The 25,275-nt window shown below is 42.3% G+C and overlaps 3 pseudogenes; 2 read left to right on the plus strand and 1 right to left on the minus strand.

Annotated features, from left to right (window-relative positions):
• Positions 1 to 1,608: 1,608 nt before the first annotated feature.
• On the plus strand, positions 1,609 to 2,903 carry Cbx3-ps4 (chromobox 3, pseudogene 4; annotated as a pseudogene).
• An 8,114-nt stretch (positions 2,904 to 11,017) lies between these two features.
• Pgam1-ps9 (phosphoglycerate mutase 1, pseudogene 9) lies at positions 11,018 to 12,137 on the minus strand (annotated as a pseudogene).
• A 3,763-nt stretch (positions 12,138 to 15,900) lies between these two features.
• On the plus strand, positions 15,901 to 17,854 carry Hnrnpf-ps2 (heterogeneous nuclear ribonucleoprotein F, pseudogene 2; annotated as a pseudogene).
• Positions 17,855 to 25,275: the final 7,421 nt, after the last annotated feature.

Below are 25,275 nucleotides of genomic sequence, written 5' to 3' on the forward strand. Positions count from 1 at the left end.
TTGAAGAGTAACCATCTGTTGTACACAGCATTAGGTCTAACATGGCTCCCAGAACACCAGTGAGATGGCAAAAGGAACTGAGGCCAGGATGGTGGCTGCTTCCACTGTCTTCACAGAAGTCCTAACAGATGACAGTGTCGCTTCTGACAGATGTCATCAGGCAGGGTTTTCATTGGAGAATAGTGATGGTATGACAAGATATGATTGGCCAAGGATTTAGGGGGGTGGGATTGGCTCAAACACTGTAGTAAGCTTATGTGCTGTACAATAAACTCAGATCTGCACCCTGATGCTGGTTTCCAGTCTGATTCCCAGGATTGTCCTGTGACTCCATTGCCTCTCACGCCCCCACCCTTGGCCCTGTTCCCACAATATTTGCTAACTTTCTCATCATTGCAACAAGATTTCTACTGTAAACAAATCAGGGTCATAGTCTCAGAAGGTTTAGGCCCTGGTTGCTTCATCAAAACCATAGTGTGAGGGGTATATATAGAGAAGGCTCTGGCAGGTAGGAACCTGTGAGAGTAAGGAAGAGATAGAAACCAAACACACCTCCAGTGACCTACTTCCTGCAGCTAGGCCTCACTGCCTAAACTTTCCAGACCTTCCAGCAAGACTTGGAGAAGAAAGAGAAGGGGAAGGGCAAAGGAAGAGGAAATGGCGACAGATGATAAATTTGGAATAATCTCAATTATTCCTGGGACATAGAATTTAAACATGCATGAACAAAAAGACAAGAAAATGGTTTCCTACAGGACTGGAACGCACGAGGAAGGAGGCACACCAACTGTGCTGTTGGTATTAAGGACACTGACAGCCACATGGTGTCTCTGTGAGCAGGAGGTCGGGATGTATCCATATGCACCAGAGAGACCTTAAACCTTCCTTCCTGCCATCTGCTAGTGTGATTATAGGAAGTTCCCAAGACCGTACCTAGTGGCGTCATCAGGACTTTAGAGTTTGTTCGTTATATCAGATACGTTACCCTGACGAATGGAGAGGCTGCATGCCACAGAAAGGTTAGAATCTGCTTCTGTATGGCTTGGCAGAGGAGACGAATTAGGATGAGAAATAGATTGTAGCCAAAAGAAAAAGAGAAGAACTTCAGAGAGCCACAAGGAGTGACAGGAAGTGCAGGGGGAAAGCACAGAGACACAGAAGCCCCGGGCAGCATGACCCCTAACAGGGACATGGGAAAAAGAAGCTCACCTGAAAGGTAAGCCACGTGGTCCTGGTAAAAGGGAGCTGCGGGCCTATGCATAAGACAAGTGCTCTCCCCCACCTCAAATCCAGCCATAGAGCTCGCTGAGACAGTGACTCCTCCAGCAGCTTTAGTCAGTAGTGAAGAGTTCTCCCAGCTCTGCTAGGTACTGAGTAACCATGGGTCTGACAGAAGAGTCACAAGGCAGGGAGCACGAACTCAGTCTGCCACAGCTCCTAAATGACAGCCTGGAAAGCAGTGGAGGGGGAGCGGTGAGGTGGGAGTCGGGAAGTGTATGCTGACAAACTAGAGAGTGAAGAAAGGAGACTACAGAATTCCCAACCCTGAGCATCTAGTGGTGAATTCTTCAAGTCTCCGATTAAGTTTTAAAAGTGGCCTCCAAAAAAATGGGAAAGAAACAGAATGGAAAGAGTAAAAAAAAAGTTGAAGAGGCAGAGCCTGAAGAATCTGTGGTAGAAAAAGTATTGGGCCATCATGTAGTGAATAGGAAGGTGGAGCATTTCCTGAAGTGGAAGTGTTGTAAGACCCCATAGTGGCCCTACCTCAGGAGCGCCACCCACAGAGCACAGATTGACAAAGTGACCGCTGCAATAGCATGAGGGTATAAGGTTTTTAACCCACATAAGTGGGGTTGCTCATCCACGCAGGAAGAGACAACCCCGAACCCAAAAAGCACACAACTTTCATTCGTTACAGAGGGCAGACTTCAGCAACAGAGTTAGCTGGCCTATTCTCATTGGTGGTACACAGGACAAAGGATCTGGTCAGGTATTGGCTGGCCTGCTCAAGGGACTGTTCTTGGCTCAATTTGTCACTTTCCTCGTCCAGCCCTACACCTGGCCTTGAAGAATCACTGGGAAAGGGCTAAGTTGGCACGCCCTTAGAAGTGGGGTGAACTGGGTGGTCAGGATGACATCTTGCGGTTGTTCTTGGAATTTACCACAGGGAGGGGCAAGGGGGTCTTTCCGAGAACAGTTGTTTTGTTTTGTTTTGCTTTGCTTTGTCTTAATTAGCTTAGTCAGAATCTTAATCACCAAAAACTTATATCACTGGGCATCCTGATGTCAGATGTATCTCTCAGAAAAGTCACAAGTTTGTCATAGGCATCCTGACCACTAGATGTTATTTCTCAAAACCTTGTTTTTATAACTTTTTTCCCTTATATCTGTGAAGCTTTATTTCTTCAGAAGGGGTTCACAGTGCTGATAATACTTGGGAACCAGAAGAAAATTTAGATTGCCCAGAATTAATTGAAGCATTTCTTAATTCTCAAAAGTCTGGGGGTTGGGGATTTAGCTCAGTGGTAGAGCGCTTGCCTAGCAAGCGCAAGACCCTGGGTTCGGTCCCCAGCTCTGAAAAAAAGAAAAGAAAAAAAAGTCTGGTAAAGAAAAAGATGGTAGGAAAAGGGAATCTTTATCTACAGTGAGTCTGATGAGAGCCAATCAAAGAAGAAAGGAGATGCTATTAATAAACCCAGAGGCTTTGCCAGAAGTCTTGATCCTGAACGAATAAATGGGTGCCACAGACAGCAGTGGAGAATTAATACTTCTCATAGAAGGACTCAGAGGAGGCTGACTTGGTACTGGCAAAGGAGGGGACTATGAAGTGTCCTCAGATTGTCATTGCCATCTGTGAGGAGAGGCTGGCTTGGCATTCTTGCCTCGAAGATGAAGCACAATAATTATTTGCATATATATACATATATATGTATTTATATATATGGGTTTTGAATTACTAGTGTGGAAAAATAGCATTCTAAATGAAAAATCAAGTTTGATATGCTGGTTTCGAAAGTATTGAGAGTAGTTGGGATATTTTTGGGTTTGATCAAACCCATTTTTGGTTTGATCAAAAGGCACTGACTCCTTTGAGCAAGTAAGAGATTCCTGTAGTTGCTCCCTCTAACCACACCATGTTGTGCTTCCTCAGCTTTGAAGAGCAGCTTTTCTTAAATGCTGGGGAGATCTTACAGTCATTACTCAAGTCAGAACTTACTTTTAACTGGGACACAGAAGGACCATTCTGGTTTTTTGTTTGTTTGTTTGTTTGTATGTGGCATATGCATAAAACACATAACTTGTTTGTTTTGTCTTGTTTTTAATACTCAAAAGAACTGAGGATGAAAACAGAAGTTGATGAGATTCCATCATTGTGAACATTTTCCTGAAACTATAAACTTTCAGATTAAGCAGAGCCTGTAATTTTTTGGATAGTTTAAAACCAACCCCATCAGAATTGATGTATTATCAAGTTGATCCAGGAGTTTATTTACAGAATGTTGTCCATACCAACTCCCCCTTCAGAAAATGGAATTAGACAAAGTAGTAGTGTGATTAAATTACAAGACTTGGGCCAAGTGTGGTGGTGGACACCTTTAATCCCAGCGCTCTAGAGGCAGGTGGAGCTGTGATTTAAGAGGCCCCTGGTCTTCAGAGGCAGGTCCAGGTCAGCCGGTCTGTGTAAAGGTTCCTCTGGTGAACCATTCCTTTGTAGAAAGTTAAAATCTGTACTAAAAGGTTATGATTCATGGAATCTGTTTGATGTGGAAATAGAATCATGGTTGGAGCTGATGTTGGCGATTTAAGACCTGCTGACTAAGCGAGTGAACAAAATTTGCTAATATCAATTAGTGCCCTGCATGCTTTTCCTTTACCCTGACTCATTCCTTACTGGTAGGATCAATCTTTTCAGTATTTGCATTCTGGTTCAATTAGCCAGCAAAGGAACTTTGTAGTGTCAGAATGAATGTCATCCAACTGTATATTTACTTTATTGTAAATAACAGTGAACAGTGGTCAATAAAGAGTTTTGTATTCCTTTTAAAAAAAAAAGTGAAGAAAGCCCAGTGAAATGGGCAGAAAGGGAGAAAAGGTGGCCTCATTCTTACACCTCATTATTGCAAACAACTCTGAAGGTTGGCAGCCATGAGCTGAGGTCAGCGAGGAGTTTGTCCTCTGAGTTATGTACATGCTCCGAGCTCCCCTGCAGTCTAAGGACTCTGAAGCCCTAGAACTCTACTTGGTGTCAATAGCTGCTCCCTTCATCAGACTCCTAACAAGTACTTAGTTTAGAAAGCAGATGGGCATTCTGACTGTCTAACTTCAGAGACACTCTATCCAGAATAACCACCCCAGGGGTGCAAAATGGTTAGTGTTGGGAGAATACACCCGGACTACATGCTGAAAAGCGAAGTGTAGCCAACAGAGCCTTCCAGTCTGCAAAGAAGGGAAGGTGCTACAATGAAGGCAGCTCTGACAGGCAATTGTCCAAGTAAGGCTCCACAGAAGCCTCAGTCATGGGCGAGACAAGAACTCACATATGTACACACGTACACACACACACACACACACACACACACACACACACACACACACACAGCCACAAAGCCAAGAAGCCAACCAGCCACCCACCCACGCACCCATGCATACATGCAGAGCGTAGATCTGGCAGAAAGCTTCAAGGTCCTGAAAGAAGCCAAGAAAAAACAAAACAAAACAAAAAAAACCTCTACTTCTTTATTCCCATGCCACCCTTCTTTCATTGCTGTCTCTTTTCTCTCTCTCTCTTTATCTCTTTCACTTTCCTCCCACCATATTTTGCCTTTTTTTTCTATTATGTCTTCTATTTACTTGTTTATTTTTGGTTCTTGAGATTGAATCCAGGGCCTTGCACATGCTAAGTAACCACGCTCTCCCTGCTCTGAGGAATATTCCCAGCTCTCTTGTATATTAAGTAGTATTGTTTCATATTTTTTCAAGATTTATATACTTATTTATTCTTTTATATGTGTGACACTGTGTATGTACATTTTTCATATTAGGTGAACTCTTTTCTTTCTCCCCTGTCCCCCATGTTACTCCCCTTTTCCTATCCCCTATAATTCTAATAGCTTCTTTTCTTAATCTTGTCTTATTGGCATTTAAAAAAATCTTTTGTGGAAACTGGAAAGATGGCTCAGTCAGGAAGAGTGACTTGTCCATAAGGTGGAAGACCTGAACTCAGACGGCCGATATCCGTGTTACAGGCTGTAGATGCTTGCTTAGCCGTGGCCATCGTCCTTCTGCCCACACAGCTGAGAAAGGGAAACAGCCTGAATATCCTTCAAATGACACTCAGACAACGAGGTGTAATCCATGCACACAATGGGGTACTATTCAAAGAAAAATGACATCACGAATTGTTCGGGCAACTGGATGAAACTAGAAATGTTCATATTGAGGGAGGGAGGGGTCCCACACCCCGAGAGACAGCCATTGCATCTCTCACCTTCAGTTCCTAACTCCAAGTTTTTTGGATGTAACTAGATAGCCTGTAGTAACTGCGGAAACCAGGACAGTAAAGGAGGCCATGCCAGGAGAGAGTATTAGAAAGAATATCGAGGTACAAGTGATTTAATGGAGAAAGTGGGGGAAAGGCTTTAGTGAGGGAGAAAAGGGGAAATTAACACAGAATAAGGAGAGAAAACTAACAGTAAAGATGTGTGGGAAAGACATAAAGAATCATATTATCTATCTACCTAAAATTACATATACATCTATGTATACATAAATTTATTGTTTAAGTGAAAATTTTCCTATCTGATAGCACTCCCTGTAAAAGCCATAAACTACTTAACAAAGCCAGGCATGAGAAGCTTCCTTTTGATAGGTCGCTTAGGGTTGTCCAAGACACTCCCAGAACATTGTGGACTATTTCTGTTGCCTTGGTTGCCACCCAGAGGTAAGAGATAAGTCCCTGCTGCTGAAGACACCATGCACTTTTACACAGGACCCAGAGGACCCGAGCTGGATCTGCCCTAGAAGCCTCTCCCCGAGGATGAGCTTTCACAGCACCAGTAGGCACCATGCAAGCTTCCACGGGAAGGAAGCAAACAGCCCACCAAGCTATGGTGCCTATGAACTAAAACAACATGAAACATGGCAGGATAACCCTAAGGATGCAAATGGCATGTGTACCTTGCCATGTCGGTAAGAACCACTTTCCTTAATTGGACTTCAGAGATGCTCTTTAAGAGGTAAACCGTGCCTGGTACTAGAAACCTAGCCTACTATCTGGGGATAGAGAAGCCATGGATCTTGGAGGAGAACCTCCGACCACCACTTTGCTAAACCAGCATAATCCTTACTACATTCTAAATACTTATAGCCACAGATAAGTGCAGTGCTCGCCTATCAAAGAAATTCCCCCTCTTCGGCAGATTGAGACCATTTCAAAGAAAACCACAACCAATCAAAATGCAGGGGGACTATGTGGATCCCAGTCCAAATTGATATATCTATAATGAAGCTCCTGCATGTAAGCTTCAGAGGTCACTGCAGAAGACAGAGCAGAAAGACTGTAAAAGTCAGAGAGCCGGTAAGTCTGCTCTGAGATTGTGTCTCCTAGAAATGTGACAGAAGGTATAACCATGAAGCCTCACCAGTATGGCTGCCTGAACGTGTTATAAGCAAGGACCACACCAACATGCTAAAGCTCATGGGCCCTAACCCTAAACAAAGGACTACAGGGAACTAAAGAATGTTGAGAATGGGAGAAATAACCTTCCCCAGGGAAGAAAACACCTACTGGTTATCAAATACCAAATGGCTGCCCCTGAAAACATATATGTATAAAGAAACATTGTAAGGACTAAGTTGTATTTATTATATATTTAGGAATATATATGCATAGATGTGTGCATTCACAATTAAATAAAAAGAGACTGTGAATTTGAGTGAGAAAAAAGGAAAGGAAGGGCACATAAGAAGAGGAAAGGGAGGGGAATGACATGTTATAATTCAAAAAATAAAAATTAGTGGTTTTTTAAAGCAGAACTAGGTGGGAGCACACACCTTCAATTCCAGAACTCAGGAGAAAGAAGCAGGTGGATCTCTGAGTTCAAGACTAGCCTGGTTTATAGAGTGAGTTCCAGGACAGCTAGGGATGCACAGAAAAGACATTGTTTCATGATAGGTAGATAGATAGATAGATAGATAGATAGATAGATAGATAGATAGATAGATAGATAGATAGATAGATAGATAGCCAGACTTGGCTGCACATACCTGTAACCCCAATAAAGTTGCCAGGTCAGTTAAAGACCTGGTCTCAAAGCAATGAAAAAGAGAAATACAGGAAGAAATCCAAAATCCTGCTCTGGCCTCTACATGAATGCTTATGCATCTGCATGAGCCCATGTATGTAACACAAGAATATGCATGCATGCACACACAGGCACATACATGCACACACATACACACAGGCACATACACATAGGCAAATGTATGTGTGTGTGCACATACAACAAACACTATATTCTTACACACAAACACACACAAATCCTTTTACATATTTTAATTTTCTTTCTAACATGTGTCTACTTCATGAATTTTCTTTTTTTTTTTTCTTTTTTTCGGAGCTGGGGACCAAACCCAGGGCCTTGCGCTTGCTAGGCAAGTGCTCTACCACTGAGCTAAATCCCCAACCCCTACTTTATGAATTTTCTTATTCTTGGGAAGTCTTATGTTTTATTTACTTTTGTTTTTAGAATTATAAACAAAAACACGAATGGTTTGGGAAGAACTTCCTTTCAGGGTTCCATGCTTGAGGAGGATCCCGACTTCTTGCTCCTCTCATAGTTAAGGCTTCCCAACGTAATAATGCAAATGAGAAGTCTCTGCAAATGCTGGAGATACCCATGAACTGCCATGTGCAATGTGTGTTTGTATACATGGTTTCTTTTTCATTTTCGTTTTTATTTTTTAAATTGGCTTACAAACTAATGCATTTCCATATGGAGAGTGTAGGTAACAGCATTTCATAGGCTAGGGTCCTTCACTGAATAAAAGAGAGCACAGACATTCATAATGTGACCATCCAGCTCTTGCTGCTGATGTCACAGCATCCCTGCCATGAGCGATTATATCCCCTAGAACTGTGACCAAAACAAGCTCCTCCCTGCCTCCTTCCCTTCCTTCCTTCCTTAATTGCTTTTATTGGATATTTTGTCAGATAAATAAGACAAATAACTATATAATAAGTAGTCCACTCTCCTCTGCAGATAGGCCACATAAACTAAACATCAACAAGTTAACTACACCATAGAGAAAACGGACTAACAGGTGTCTGTTAAACATTCCATCCAACAGATACGGAATGCATATGATTGTTAAAAGTCGATGAAATCCCCTCTAAACTAGACCACAGTGAAGGTCACAAAGAATTCCCAACAGATATAAAAGAATCAAAGTGATTTCTTATATCTTATAAGATCTTAGTAGAATAAAAGCAATAAAAAGAAAAGCCACGGAAACTATGCAAGTGTTTGAGAGTGACCAGTGAGTCACTGAAGAAGCCAGAATGAAAGTTAAAACATTTCTTTTTTGTGTTTTGTTTTGTTTTTGGTTTTGTTTTATTTTGTGTTCTGAGACAGGGTTTCTCTATACAGCACTAGCCAGTCCTGGATCTCAGTCTGTAGACCAGGCTGGCCTCAAACTCAGAGATGCCCCTGCCTCTGCCTCCTGAGTGCTGGGATTAAAGATGAGTGCCACCACTGACTGGACCAAATTAAACATTTCTAGCAGCATAACATTTGAGAGACTAGTAATGCAGCTCTGACAGGAAGATTCATAGTTAGATTACATTTTAAAAATACTACAAAGAGGCTGGAAAGATGGCTCAGTGGTGAAGAGCCCTTGTTGCCTCTGCAGACAACTCAGGCACACGTCTGTCACTCAGGCACACGTCTGTCTCAGGATTTCCATTACCGCAACAATAAACCATGACCAAAAGCAACCTGAGGAGGAAAGGGTTCATTTCATCTTTACAAATCTCTGGTAGCACTCATTGCTGAGAGAAATCAGGGCCTGAAACTCAAGGCAGAAACTGAGAGGCAGAAGCCATGGGTGAGCACAGCTGACTGGCTTGCTTATCATGTTTTGCTCAACTAACTTTCTTATCTACCCCAGGACCACCTACCTACCCAGGGATGACACTGCTCAGGACCCTTCTGCATCATTAATCAAGAAAATGCCTTTCATACTTATGTGCGGACCCATCTTATGGAGGCATTTAGCTTGCCTGTGTCCTTTTCTCTCTGAGCTGTACAGTTTTAGTATTTCTTTCTGTATCACTTGCCTCTTTTCCATGCAGACACACGTAAGCGTGATTACTAACAACCATACATCACAGTCGACATCAGGCTGTCTCAGTCTCTTCCACTTAAAAGAACCAGCTCATTACTTTTTAATTTAGCTTAGGGAAACTTCTTAAGACAAGGCAGGAAACAGCCACAGTCTTTGCCAAAATGTCCTAAGAACAGTCTCCATCCCAGCTGTTGGCATAGTTCTCTGAAACCTCTTGACCTGGACCAACACAATTGGCATAGCTCTCAACACTGTCTTCCAAATCCCTACTAGCATGGCCCACTAAGCATTACATGTCCCATAACAGAAGATCCTACCAACTGATCCTGCCCAAAAGATACCACTAAACAATAACCAAAAAAATTCAACTCTGCAAGACAAGCAGCTTCAAAAAATGACCTACTAGGGGTGCGGGAAAAGTATGTTTGTGTGTATCTATTGTGGTGACAGGTAATCTATAAGTGAAGAGACTTTTAAAACATCAAAGTAGGTTAATGGTGCTCCCAAAAGCTATAGGTTATTAAATGAAACCAAACAATACAGACTATTACCCTTACTCTTGGTTGCCTAACAGAACTAGATGGTAAAATCATATTGTTGAAAATACCATATACTTTGGGTACAGAAGATTGAGAAATAAAGCTAGAACTAAGGCAAATGCTTCCCCACTACTGGCCAACTTCCAAAGTGTCAAAGATGCTGTACAGGCTACTGTGGAGGTAGAAAATAGGCATTAATAGCAGTGCCCTATGGTGGACCTTGAATAATGCAATATTACATCATATGCCCACTGACACAATGGTGACATGACTGTTGTGGGAATAACCAACTGCTTTTGGGACTGGGGTGGTTGATTTATTATTATTATTATTATTATTATTATTTATTATTATTATTATACAGGTTTTTCTGTATGGTTCTGGCTGTCCTGGAATTCACTCTGTAGACCAGGCTGGCCTTGAACGCACAGAAATCTGCCCACCTCTGCCTCCAAAGTGCTGGGATTAAAGGCACCACCATCACCTCCCAGCTTCTGCTTTCTTTTAATTTATTAACCATTTTTATCTTTATTTTCAAAATTTTCTTAAAATTTCAAAAAAAGCTCTACCTTAAAATTTCTTTTTTTTAAAGTATTGCACATCACCCCTTTATCATACTGATCTGGAAAGAGATTTAGTTGTTATGCCCAAACAAGTTCTGAGCCCACACAGTAGGGTCAAGCAGCTGGGACATGATTCAGACAGTGAAAGACAAAAACTTGCTTGGACACGATCAAGGGGCACCTCACCTCTACAAAACAAGGCAAAGGGACCCAAACACAGCAAGAGGTACAAGGAGTTTATCCCATTTGATATGGGGAATGAGTTATTTTCTGGTGACCACATAGGACTGTTTCAACTGCCACTAGCAACCTCCGAGTTGCTTTTGTGCTGATATATGTATATATACTTTATTTTTGTAAAAGTAAATGTAGCACATAGACTTGACAAGATTGATCCCAACCTTCTAGGGCCAGCAGCTCCTTTAGGGTCAGAGAGAAAGTAGGGTCTTTTAATCACCATGATGTTACTTTCACTCTCCACTGGAATGACTGTGCCCTCAATTACCTAATTGTGGGAAGAGTGCAGGGCAGGTTACAGGGACAAAACTGGACCACAGCTTCTCCTCATTGGTCATACCACAGTACAGTCCCTCCCTGACTCCTTCCTTAGCAATCTTTAGTAAACAAAGAACCAAGAAAAACTATAATTACTATCTCTCAACTCTCCTGGTACAGGGAGCCGTCCCTGGATGTGGACCAAGAGCCTGCACGCCAGAGGTGTTATTCTGACTAGATTCTGTGAAGGGAGTGGGTGCAGGGGATAAAATACTAAAAGGAGAATGGGAGCCACAGGTCCCCATCTGCAGTTACCACTTAAACTGAAGATCCTAAAGATGTAGTCAGTGTGGCAGGTGCAGGGGAGGGTGCAGGAGGCAGGAACAGGCAGGGGGAGAGGGTGTGGGGTAGGAGTCTGCTTCCTCGCCTTCACTTCTTCACCTTGCCCTGAGCGACCACAGCTTCCATGGCTTTACGCACGGTCTCCTCATCTCCCAGGAACCGCATGGGCTTGATGGGCTTCAAGTTCTTGTCCAATTCATAGGTGATGGGAATGCCAGTTGGCAGGTTCAGCTCCATGAAGGCCTCTTCTGAGAGACCCTCCAGATGTTTGCTGATGCCCCAAAGGCTGTTGCCATGGGTAGCAATCAAGACCCATTTCCCCTCCTTGATCTGGAGGACAATTTCTTCATTCCAGAAGGGCAGTGCTCTGGCAGTAGTATCCTTCAGGCTCTCACAGGAGGGTTGCTGGTCCTCAGTAAGGTCTGCGTACCTGCGATCCTTGCTAATGTTGTTGTAGAAGCGATGATCAGGCTCCATTGGAAGCGGCGGAACATTGTAAGATCATCTCCAGATCTTTACCTGTGCCTCACCATGCTTAGCAGCAGTTTTTGTTTTATTGAGACCCGTTAGACCCCCCATAGCGTCACTCATTGAGGCACCAAGTCCTGACCACTGGCAACCACATCTAGTGAATGGCATCCAGGACTGTCCAGAGGGTCCGGATTGCTCTCTTCCGCACAGAGGTAAAGCAGATGTCAAACTCATAGCCAGCATCTCGCAATACCTGCCCACCACACTTCTCCTTCTCGTGGCCCGCTGGGCTCAGGTCAGCATTGTACCAGCTGCTGAAGCAGTTCTCCAGGTTACAGGCACTCTCGCCAGGCCGGGTCAGCACTAGCTTGTAGGCAGCCATGGCGACTACCAGAGGATGCGGCAGCAACTGAGGATCGCTGAGATTCTCCTCGGTGGCCAGGCCACAGCTGCCGCTGCCACCACCACCGCAGCCACCACCCAATCACGCTTGCCTGCTTGCACTCTCCCGTCCCTCTCCTGCTCACTTTCTCCTTGAAACCTTTCCACTCGCTAGACAGACCTGTGCCTGTCCCATATGTGCATGCGCCCCAGGCAAATTCCAAAATTTCTTAATAATTTCTCTTTACATTATTTTTATTATTTTTTTAGATTATAACGGAATCATTTCCCTTTTTTTTCTTTTCCTTTCTTCAAATGCTCATGCCCAGTTTTAAAATTTATTACCTCTTTTTAAAATTATTTTATATATGTATATTTACATATTATGTCTAAATATATAAATAAGCCCTGCTCAGTCTGTATAATGCTGCTTGCATGTATTTTTTTTAGTGCTGACCATTTGGTTTTGGTGTGCTCTTCCCTGAGGAAGATCTCCTCCTCTTAGCATCCCTTAATTACCTGTAGTTCTTTATGTAGTATTTAGGCCCCCTGGGCTTTCCTCCTTCCACATTAGCATGTCTATCAGTGTGGTCCTTGTTCAGGTCATGTTTAGGCACTCGTGTTGGTGAGACTCTATGGATGTAGATGTGACATTCTTAGCAGACACAATCTCACAGCAAAACTTCTTAACCCTCTCACTCTACCTCCTCTCCTATGCTGTTCCTTAAGCCTTAGGTATGGGGATGCTTTGTAGATGTGTCCACTGAAACCGGATTCTAAAACTCTGTATTTTGATTGGTCTTGGTTTTCTGTAATTGTCTCCATCTCTTGCAGTGTGACACTTCCTCGGTGGGACGTGAGGACTTCACTTATCTGTGGGTGTAAGGATAAATATTTATAATGTAGTTAGGGACTGTGCTGAGTTAAAAAAAAGTAATGGTTTCAGACTCTCCTCCAAGATCCACAACTTCTCTAGCCACGTGTAATTGGCCAGATTCTGTCTAGGCATGATTGCTGTCTTAGTGAGCAGGTCTCATTTCCTACTGGAGACCTGTTGGTTTCCACCAAGGCATGTGCCACTACTGCACCTTACTGTAACTGTGCCATGCTGGTCATCACTGTGATTCATGGGTGTCAGGACTGTATGGGTTGGTTAGCTGCTTGTCTCCTCTGGAAGCCTGGATAGTACCTCCTGGAATCATGACATAGTCCTCAAATTGGATTCTATGCCTACTTCATAGAGGGAATTTATGTTTCATATTGAAAACCTGGTCGAAGGCCCATGGCTGGAGAGGTCATAGCCCTAGAGAGGAACATGTTACTTTGTTAAATAGGTATGTTGTCGAACCACCTTCTAACTATTTATGTTTATAGCCATAAATCAATGCTGCCCTCAGCTCTATAGGACAACCATATCACCATGGAAGCCCAGGAAATGTTGAGGGAGATGGGGCATAAAAAAATGCAAAATCCAGAAGCTAGAGGAGGGATGCTAAGAGACATTGTCTTCTAGATCCCATGTGGCTGTTGCATTTATGGCACTTGTCATACTTGCATCAGACCTGCACTCCAGGACATCCTTATCATGACTGAGTAAGGGCTCATGAGGCCCCACCCCTAGTTAAGGAGTTATTGGCAGGCAATTATTGGCAGTTATGGTTGACAGTTTGGAAGCCATAGTGCTCTGGGCTATAGAAACTGATACGTTTCCAAGCTCCATTAAATAATATCCATGCTCATACAATAAGCCATAACTAAACTCAGTGAGCCATTTTAAAAAGTCACAACAGTAGGAAGGAGACTTGTGGTGAAGAAGGTGCTTGAGGGAGAAAAGAGGGGATATTGGAGGAGTATGGCTTTGTCAAAAATAAATTAAAATATTTTTTAAAAATAACTAATCCCAGTTAATCCCAAAATCCTCTAACTGGATTGATTCTAGTCAGAGATAAAATAATTACTGGAATGGGGCATGGTGGCAAAAGCCTTTAATCCCAGCACTTGGGAGGCAGAGTCAGGTGAATCTCTGTGAGTTCCAGGCCAGCCTGATTTACATAGCAAGTTGCAGGACAGTTAGGCCTACATAGAGAGGCTCTATCTCATAGCAAAACAAAACGAACCACAAAGTTACGGAGCACTTTCAGCACCTCGGACAGTACCATCAATCAGAAAGAAGTGATAAAATGAAGAAAACCAAAGATCTTCTAAATGACTACTTTTCAAGATTCTCCGATTTGCAGAATTCAGTCAAGGTGATGTATCGCTTCTGGGGCTGGAGAGATGGCTCAGCAGTTAATAACACTGGCTCCTCTTCCAGAAGACCAGGGTTTTATTCCTACCACTCACATTGTGGCTCGCTCGCTCGCAACTGTCCATAACTCTAGATCGCATGCCTGTTTCTGGCCTCTGTAAACACCAGGCATTCACATGGTGTACATACAGACATGCAAGGCAGACACTCAGAAATATAAAGTAGTGAAAATAATTTTTAGAAATAATCTATTACCTCTTGAAAGCTGGGAGACTGGAAGATGCTTCTGTGAGGGGAGTCATTTTAACTTCGCTCATAGCCAAGCTTGTTGCATCTCATAGCAGCACTATAATAGGAGCCATATTACCTTCTATGTTTTACAGAGAAGTAATTTGAAGTTAACAACTCATCTGAGAGGCTGGTAAGATGGCACAAGCCAGACTGTCTCAGCTGAGTCTGTCTCTGAAACTTATGCAAAGGTGGGAAGAGGGCAATGACTCCACAAGTTTCCTCTGCTCCGACCCCAGCATGCACATTGCCGTATGCACACACCCACATACAACGCATGCCCACATCTTAACTATAAGACTGTGACATCACAATAAGAAAAATATTAAATTAAAAGCAGTATGCTTTTAAAGATTATGCCACAGACTGAAAAGATGGCTCCATGGTTAAGAGCATATTCTGCTCCTGCAGAGAACTCCAGCTCAATTCCATGCACACACACGGCAGCTCGCCACTGTCTGTAACTGCAGTCTCAGGGGATCTGATGCCCTCTGTTGGTCTCTCTAGATACCAAGCACACATGTGGTGCAAGATCACATCTATACACATAAAAACAGCTAAGCAATTAAACTGCTGTTTCTTCCTCCTCTACCACCTCTTCCTCCTCCTCCTCCTCTTCTTCCTCCTCCTCTTCTTCTCCTTCTTCCTTATTATCCTTTTCCTCCTCGTTCCTCTTCGTTGAGACAGGGTTTAAGGCAGCTTCAGTATGTACTTGAGACTGGCTCCAAGCTTCTTGTCTTTCTGCTTTCACTTACCAAATGAAGTTTGTGCTATCAGCTCACCTTTAAATATCAAGTTATAATCTATAGGCAGTTAGATCTATATGGTTTCAGCTTAAAATCATTATTTTTTTTAAAAAAGCAAATGGCATTTATAAGATTAGAAATTTGAACACAGAACATTTGGTAATTTAAGAAACCGCTGCTAAATTTTTGGCATACTGATAGTATCATTACAAAAACAAATATTTATTATTTATCAGAGTCACAAATTGAAATAATAGTGGGGGTAGGTCTTTTTAATGATTAGAAGAGGAAAAGTCGGCCCGGATGTCCGCTGCCTGAGGCTCCACCCCACCACCGTCTTGCATCCTTCTGGCTCCGTCGGCTCCGTCATGGAAGGAGGACTGCTCCTCATCTTCCTGGAGGTTGAGAACAAAAAGAAGATGCACCTGGACTTTCCCCGGAGCCCTCTGCGTTTTTAAGGCATCAGGTGGAGTTGGGAAGGCATCTGTGGTGGTTCTTTAAGCTACAAAAAATTGTCCAAGCTTGTGTGACATCAGCCCTGTCAAGTGTCCATGATGCTGGGCCCTGAGGGAGGTGAAGGCTATGTGGTCAAACTCCTCGGCCTACCCTGGTCCTGCTCAATTCCGGAAGTACAAAACTTCCTCTCCGACTGCACAATTCATGATGGGGTCGTAGGTGTTCATTTCATTTATACTAGAGAAGGCAGGCAGAGTGGTGAGGCTTTTGTTAAACCTGAGTCAGAAGAGGATGTAAAATTGGCTCTGAAAGAAGACAGGGAAAGCATGGGACACAGGTATATTGAGGTGTTCAAGCCACACAGAACCGGGATGGATTGGGTGTTGAAGCGCAGTGGTCCAAACAGTGCCTACAGTGCCAATGATGGCTTTGTGAGCCTTCAGGGACTCCCATGTGGATGCACAAAGGAAGAAGCCATTCAGTTCTTCTCAGGGTTGGAAATTGTGCCAAATGGGAACACACTACCTGTGTACCTGGAAGGCAAGATTACAGGGGAGGCCTTCGTTCAGTTTGCCTCACAAGAGTTAGCCGAGAAAGCTTTTGGAAAGCACAAGGAGAGAATAGGGCACAGGTATATTGAAGTGTTCAAGAGCAGTCAGGAGGAAGTTAGGTCACACTCAGATCCACCTCTGAAGTTTATGTCTGTGCAGAGGCCTGGGCCTTATGACAGGCCTGGCACAGCCCGGAGGTACGTTGGCATTGTGAGACAGGCAGGCCTGGATAGGATGAGGTCTGGTGCCATAGTGCAGGCTCTGGGGGCTATGAAGAACACAGTGGCCTCAGTGATGGCTATGGCTTCACCACTGACCTGTTTGGCAGAGACCTCAGCTCTTATCTCTCAGGAATGTATGACCACAGATACGGAGACAGTGAGTTCACAGTGCAGAGTGCCACCGGCCACTGCGTCCACACGAGAGGTCTGCCCTACAAAGCAACAGAGAACGACATTTACAACTTCTTCTCTCCACTCAACCCTGTGAGGGTTCATACTGAGATTGGTCCTGATGGAAGAGTGACTGGAGAAGCTGATGCTGAGTTTGCTACTCATGAAGAAGCAGTGGCAGCCATGTCCAAGGACAGGGCCAAATGCAGCACAGATACATACAACTCTTCCTGAATTCAACAACAGGAGCTAGCAGTGGGGCCTATAGCAGCCAGGTGATGCAGGCATGGGTGTGTCAGTTGCCCAGGCAACTTACAGTGGCCTGGAGAGCCAGTCAATGAGTGGGTGTTACGGGGCCAGCTCCAGCGGTCAAAACAGCATGAGTGGATATGATGAGTATTGTAGGAACATTTGAGTTATTTCAATCAGAAAATTTCACAGGCAGCCAATAAACAGTCAAGAGCAGTTTATAACTCTAGAGGAAACTGGAGGATCCACTTTGCACCATGAGTTTGTGAAATCTGGATTAAAAAATTACCTGTTCGGTGTTTCTCATGCAAACTTTTCTTCTAGCATGTAATACTGAGTAAACTAAAACTATTTTCTTCCGCTTTTCTCAGTTAACATTTTTGGTAATATACTTAAGAGTGGTGTTATCTGAGTTGAGCAGTTTAAGTGTGGTGAGTGGATCCTTCAGCACACCACAGTGAACACACTGCGGGTATGCACTTTTCTGGAGAACTCAAGGTGCTAGATCCCTGATGCAAAGAGAAGCATTTCTCATGTTCATTCTAGTTTATATTTCCATTTAAAATCTTTAGGTTAAGTTTAAGCTTTTTAAAGGTAGTTTTGAGAATTGAGACACAATACTAATACGGTAGGAATTGGTGAGGCCTTGACTTAAAGCTTTCTTTGTACTGTGATTTCCTTTTGGGTGTATTTTGCTAAGTGAAACTTGTTAAATTTTTTGTTAACTAAATTTTTTTTCTTAAAGACTTTTTCACAATGAAAAAAAAAGAAGAAGAAGAGGAAAGGCCAACACATTGCCTTCAAAGGGACAACAATTATACTGACAGCTGACTTGTCAACACCAAGGAAAACCAGAAGACACTGCAATTATGTCACTGATGTGATAATTCTTTAAAGTGTCTTACTTTACATGATAGGGTTTGTCCTGGTTGGTTTCTGATCAGGTCAACACAAACAAGAGTTACTGTGAAAAGGAACCTCAGCTGAGAAACTGCCTCCCTCAGACTGAGGCAAGTTCAGGGCATTTTCTTGATTAATGACTGGGGAGAGCCCAGACCAGAGTGGGCTTACCGCGCCTGGGCAGATAGTCCTGGTTGATAGAAGAAAGCAGACTGCATTAGCCATGGGAAGCAAGCCAGTGAGTGTTGTTCCATGGTCTCCACTTCAGCTCCTGCCTTGGCATCCTCCTTTGAGTTCCCACCCTGACATCCTCTGATGATAGACGGTGACAAGACAGTCTAAGCAATATAAACCCTTTCCTCCCAAGCTGATTTTGATTATGATGCTTTCTCACAGCAACAGAACCCTAACTAAGACAGGGTCTTACTACTGGCTTGAAACTCATGGTCCTCCTGAATTCAGCATTAAAGATGTGCACCACCATGTACAGCAACTGTCTAAATTCCTCTCTCTGCTCTCCCTTTTTCTTTATTTGAAGGACTAGAGATTGAACCTAGGACCTTTCATAGCGTTGCATATGCTCTACTGCTGAGCCACAGACTGAGTTCCAGACTAATGTGGTAGTTTGAAATAATGAAAAAAATATTTACCAACTAGTGGGGTGGGAGTGGAGGATCTGTGTTTTTAAAAATTCACTTTTTGATAAGTGTGATGGCTAATCTGGCTTGTCTTCTTGACAGACAAGCTGCAAGGCACTCCTGGGTAGGACTTTTTATATATAAAATTATTTAACGTGGGAAGACACACACTACACATGGGAGGTACCTCTGCTGACAACCCAGACAAATGGAGACAGAAGGAAACTCCTGTCTTCCCTGCTTGTCTTCACTCTGCCGTTGCCTGCCATTGCCAGTGACACACTCATGTACTGATATTAGAACCAGCTTCTTTGGACTTCTAACATAGACCAAAGACCAGCTCCAGGAACCTCAAGGCTACAACATTAGATGGCTGAGGCAAAGAAGAGGTAGGTGGATCTCTGTGAGTTCAAGACCAGCCTGGTCTACATATCCAGAGACAGCCTTAGTTCTATAACCTAGACACACGCACACACAGACACACACACAAATATATGTGTGTATATATATGACTAATGAGTTGGTTCTTTGAAAAACTAAGTAAGACTGACAAGCCCATAGCCAAATCAGCCAAATAAAAGAAAAAAGTCAAAATTAATAAGATTAGAGATAAAAATGAGCCATTACAGAAGATACCAATGGATTTTGGAAAATCATTAGGTCTTCCCTTAAAATATATATATTGGATCCACTAAGTTGGGAAATATAAATGAAGTGAATGACTTTCAGATGCATCTGACCTACCAAAGTTAGACTAAACTGAGAAGAATGGTTAAGCAGATCTATAAAGTACAGTAATACAACAACAATGACGTGAAATCTACTAACCAAAGAAAGTCAAGGCCCAGAAGGGCTTACATGAGAGCTTTATCCGACCTTCAAAAAAAGCTAACACAGCAATACATCTCAAACTATTCCACAAGACGGGGAAGGAAGGAACATGATCCAATGATTTTTATGAAGCTAGCCAGTATTACCCTGATACAGAATCAAGAGAAAGACATAGCCAGAAGAAAAGAAAAAGATTACAGACCAATCTCACTGGTGACTGTAGATGCAAATAAAAAACATATTTGCAAACCAAATTCAAGGACACACAAGAAGATTATTCACCATGTTTAAGTTGGCTTTCTCCAAAGATGCAAGGATGGTTCAGCATATGTTGTAAATTACAAACATGGTGGTTTAGATGAGAATGTCCCCCATTTGAACATTTAGTCCCCAGCTGTGGACTCTCTGTGGAGGTCTAGGTGAGGAAGCATGACCCTGGAGCTAGTTTTAAGAGTTCTTAGCCTTACGCTACTTCTCTTACTCTCTTCGTTTCATGCTTTTGGCACAAGATTGATCCCTTAGCTTCTTGCTACCATGCCTACTGTTTGCTGCCATGTTTCCCCACCATAATGACCTCTTGTCTCTCTGGAACTATCCAGATAAACACTTTCTTCTATAAAGTGCCTCAGTCATGGTGTTTGTCTACAGAAACAGAGAAATAACTGATACAGAATCCATGGTGTCTCTTCACAGCAATAAAACCCAAACTAAGGCAGATGCCAAAAATCTACATTGGAGAAAGGACAACATCTTCAACAAATGGTGCTGGGGAAACCAGGTATCTGCACAAAGAAGGAAACTTGATTCTCATCTCTCACCTTGCCCAAAACTGAACCTCAAATGGCAAAGACCTCAACATAAGATCTGAAACTGATAGAGTTAAAAATAGAAGGAGACACTTCAAGATCTGGGCATAGGTACAAACTTTCTGAATGGGACTCTGATCACTCAGGAAATATGAACAATGACTGACATATAGAACCTTATTAAATTAGAAAAAATAGTATTTCTTCAGATATTATTATAGCCTCAACTGTTTACTCTTCTTTAGAGACCAAACCTTTCTAAAACCTGCCAACAAGGTAGTTACAAAGACTTAGGAGCTACACAGGCAGATTTAACCACAGCAACAACTCTACTTTTCTGGCACCAATTTTCTGTGTTAGTTATTTTCACATAGCTATGACCAAAATATCCAAGAAAACAACTTAAAGGTTGAACACTTTTTTTATCATTTTATTTTATGTGTGTGGGTGCTTTACCTGCATGTATGCATGTGTACCGTGGTCATGCCTGGTGAGAAAAGGGCATTTGGATCCACCCCCAGAACTGGAATTTCAGATTGTGTGAGTGGCCATGTGGATGCTGACAACTGAACCCCAGTCCCCTGGAAAAGCAGCCAGTGCTCTTAACCACGGAGACATCTCTCCAACTCCTAAAGAATGGAATTTTTACTTTTGTTTAATAGTCAGAGATGTCAGTCCATGGCCCTTACCTGTGTTGATTCTGGGAACATGATAGAACAGAACATACAGACAAGAAACTCCTAACCTCATGGTGGATGGGATGAGGAAATGTGAGGAACACACACCTAGTAATCTACTCCTCCAGATAGGCTCCATCTGGCAACATGTCCAGAATCACCAAGAGAATGGCCCTAACTGGGTGCCAGCATTTAGCACACAAGCCTCCAGGGGTTGGTTCATATTTATACCATAGCAATAATAAAGAACAAATGCAAAATCCTCCCAGCTTGGCAGCCAGTGATGAGGTGAGCGGCAGAGAGCTTTTTTTTCCTAATTAGCAACACACACACACACACACACACACACACACACACACACACACACACACACACACATGCACACACACACACACACACTTTCATTGCTTCTATTCCAGCATCAGCAATTCAGTCAAAGGAATACATAAAACTCATTCAAATGCTAAGGGAGAAGTAAAATGATCTCTACTAACCAATGGTACAATCACATATACAGAAAACCCTAAAGAAAACATATGCCCCAAATTCAGCAGCACTGTTAGACACAGAATCACCACATGAAGACTTATAATGGACAATTTCAATATGAAAAAAAGTTTAATTGTCCCATTTACAACATCACCGAGAAGAATGGGATGTAAGTTCTGGAGATGAAGCCCACTTTTGGTGACTGACATTGCTTGCCCGGGATGTGCAAGACCCTGGATTCAGTTCCCAGCACTGAAGAAAATAAAATTTACTAAACAAAAATTTTCTAATGTAAAACAATCTTATAAAACAAGCAAAGCATTTCTAGTATAAATGAAGACCTGAACAAATAAGGAAGACCCACAGCAGTGGGTTAGAAATCCTGGCACTTTAAGAAGACAATAGACCCCATGACAGAAAGAGTGGGGAGGAAAGGATTTATTTATGCTTACATTTCCACATGACAGTCCATCATCAAAAGAAGTCTGGGTAGGAACTCAGGAACCTGGAGGTAGAGAATGAAACAGAAGCCATGGAGAAATGCTTCATACTGGTTTGTTCCCCATGGCTTAATCAGCATGCTTATAGCTCCCAGGACTACTAGCCCAGGGGTGGCACTGCCCACAGTGACCTGGCACATCTCACATAAGTCATCAATCAATCAAAAAAAAAAAAAAGTACCACAGGCATGCCCATAGGCCAAACTGGTAAAAGTATTCTGTCAATAGAAGTTCCCTCTTCCAAAGTGACTTTAGCTTGTGTCTTGTTGATGACATAAAACTAGCCAGCACAATATCCAAAGCCATCTAAAGATCTCATGTAATACAAAATCCCAAGCACACAAATGGAAACGTTCAAAATAAAAGGTGTATGGACTTTTAAAAATATATTTATTAATTCTTTGAGAACTTCATATAATGCATTTTGATCATACATCCAACTCCTTCCCTTTATGCATATGGATTTTAAGGTAACTTGAAAATTCTAAACAAAGTTTAGGGGTTGGCTGGAGAACCCACTCAGGTTAAAAAAAAACACTTGCCACTCTTATGGAGTGTTGTGTAGCATTTTCCTTAGAGATTGAAACATTCACTCCTGCAGGGAAGCTCCTTAAACAGGAAGGTAAACTACTCAAACTAGCTTCAGGAAGTCCCTGAAACTGACTAGATTTGCTAGGCTCCTCCCTGCCAAAGTAAGCAATAAAAGCTGATAATCCCTTTCAGAACTGCAAAGCAGAGTAGAGCAGCAAAGACTCTAAACCTGCAAGAAGTAGGAATCATCCTATCTGACTGGAAGAAGTTTTGCCTAACTGAGGCACCTGGAAGGGACTCTCTGGAACCTGTTGAGCTGCCTGAAGGCTGTGCAGTGTGCTCTAGGTTCCTAGCTTTTGTGAACTGTCACCCATGCTGGGGTGGGCTTTGTTAATGCCTGTCTTTGAGCTATTTCTGCTCCTTTAAGTAAACCCCTACCCATTGTCCTATAAGTAACTCCAATAAAACTCATTGGTTCACCAAGTTGAATTTTGGTGATATCCATTCTGTGGTCTGTCTTGAGTTTCCTATCTGGGGTGAGTAGATATGTGTGCTGCATTTCCCCAGGAAAAGATTCGTCACACAACAAAGAGGACGCAGTCTTTGTTCAGAGTAGTCACATGACAGCTAAGGACAATCTGTAACTCCAGTTCCAGGGGATCCACCATTCTCATCTGGCCTCCATTGGCACATATGTGCATGCAGGTAAAATTTAAATGTGAAAAAAAATTTTAAGAACAAGGTTGAAGTATTTAAATTTCAAAATTTATTACAAAGTAACAGTAATCAAATAGTGTGTGTGGTTCTACCAAGGATAGACAGACATACAAACCAACACAGTAAAATAGGGAGGTCAAAACAAACCTTCTCAATAATCAAGGTTATCAATGTTCAACAATGATAACAAGGCCACTATATAGGGGGAAGACAATGTTTTTACAAACAGTGATTGGGAATCATGATGTTCATATTCAGAATTGTATATTTATATCTCTTATATAATATGCCAAAAACATCTCAAAATGATTCAACTAAATTTAAATTCTTAGGAGGCTGGAGAGATGGCTCAGTAGTTGAGAGCACCAGAGGACTAAGGTTTGATTCCCTAGCACACATACAATGGATCACAATTGTCTGTAACAACAGCTCCAAAGGATCCAAAACCTTCTTGTCACTTCTGTGGGCACCAGGCACACACATGGTACCAGGGTATATGTGCAGGCAGAACACCTATCTTAAAATCTCAGAAAATGAGAAAATCTTTATGAATTTGAATTTAGTAATATAGTTATTTTAAATATGATACTAAAAGCATAGCCACAAAAAATAAATTGAACTTAATAGAAATTCAAGTGTTAAAAGGCACTATGAAAAGAGTGAAAAGATACTACACAGAATTAAGTAATAGTTCAAATTCATTAACTGACAATATTAATATATCCAGACTGTAAATCAGAAACTGTACATACCAGAAATTCCAGCACTTAGAGGCTAAGATGGGAAGGTTATGAGTTCTAGGCCAGCCTATTGTGGAGAAAGAGAAAAATAAGGAGGAGGTGGGAGAGGGGCACACTAGGAAGAAGCATTTTAAAAAAATCAGACTCAAACTAGACAAAAGACTTGGATGGATATTTCCCCAACAAGCCACACAGATGGCCAGCAAGGTGCTACTTACTGGAGATGACAGCGACTGAATAACAGGAAAGAGATGCTAGAAAGGATATGGCAATACAGAGCCTTGTGTACTCGTGATGGCTGAGATGGTGCATCCGTTGTGGATCTGACTGGTTCTTCAAACACTCACCCACAAAACCAGAGTGCAGCTTTGCAGCACATACATGCCAGGCATATATGAGGCCTGGGTTTGGTTACTAGCATCATACATCTTTTAAAAGAAATTTCTGAAAATATTTATTAAAAAAAAAACAAGTGCACATGATACACAAAAGACATACATTTTAAAAGTATGCTCAAGAAAACAATCATTTGAATAATACTATTGCTCTAACTGAGCATCATACACTTTTAATAACTAAATAGGACTGCAGTGTGATCCAGTGATCCTACACCTGGACCTGTCCAATAGAACTGACAGCAAGGACTCACTTGTACACACACTTATACACATATGTGACTAGCAGATTGTTTATAATAGATAAAACAGATGAACAGATAAACAAAATGTAGTATATACTCACAATAGACAGAAATGGGAATGGGATTTTTAATGTTTCATCTATTTATGTTGTAAGGCATTTGCACATCTATGTGTGTGGTATGCACATCCACAGCACTCGTGTGGAGGTCGGAGGACAATCTGTGGTACTTGGTCTCTTCTTCCACCAAGTGAGTCTTGGTGACCGTTCTTTGCAGGAGGTGCCTTTGCCTGCTAAACCATCTCATTGGCCCCTTCTTGATTGATTTTCCATTATTTACTGTCATGTGCTGTGTTCATGATTGGAATGGTATGCTAATATATGCTATAACATGATCCAAATATGAAAATATTATGCTAAGCAAAGTAAGCCAGCCATGAAAGAACAAATATTGTCTAACTTCATTTATATGCAGTATCTAGAATACAAAAATTAATGGGCACAAACATTAGAGGCATCGAGAAATGAGGAATGAGGTGACTGTTGAGTAGGCACAGGCCCTGCCGTAATAATGAGCACACTCTGGAGTTCGGATGGCACGGCAGCTGCACAGTGTTGAACGCACGTAACCACTGAGCTGTGCAGTCAACAGCGAGCAGGCTGTAAATTCTATGCTACAAACACAGTATGTATCTTAATACAATAAAAAATATTTAGGGTGGGTTTAGATACAGTTCTGGT

This window comes from Rattus norvegicus, chromosome 2 (genome assembly GCF_036323735.1).
Source record: "Rattus norvegicus strain BN/NHsdMcwi chromosome 2, GRCr8, whole genome shotgun sequence".
NCBI lineage: Eukaryota > Metazoa > Chordata > Mammalia > Rodentia > Muridae > Rattus > Rattus norvegicus.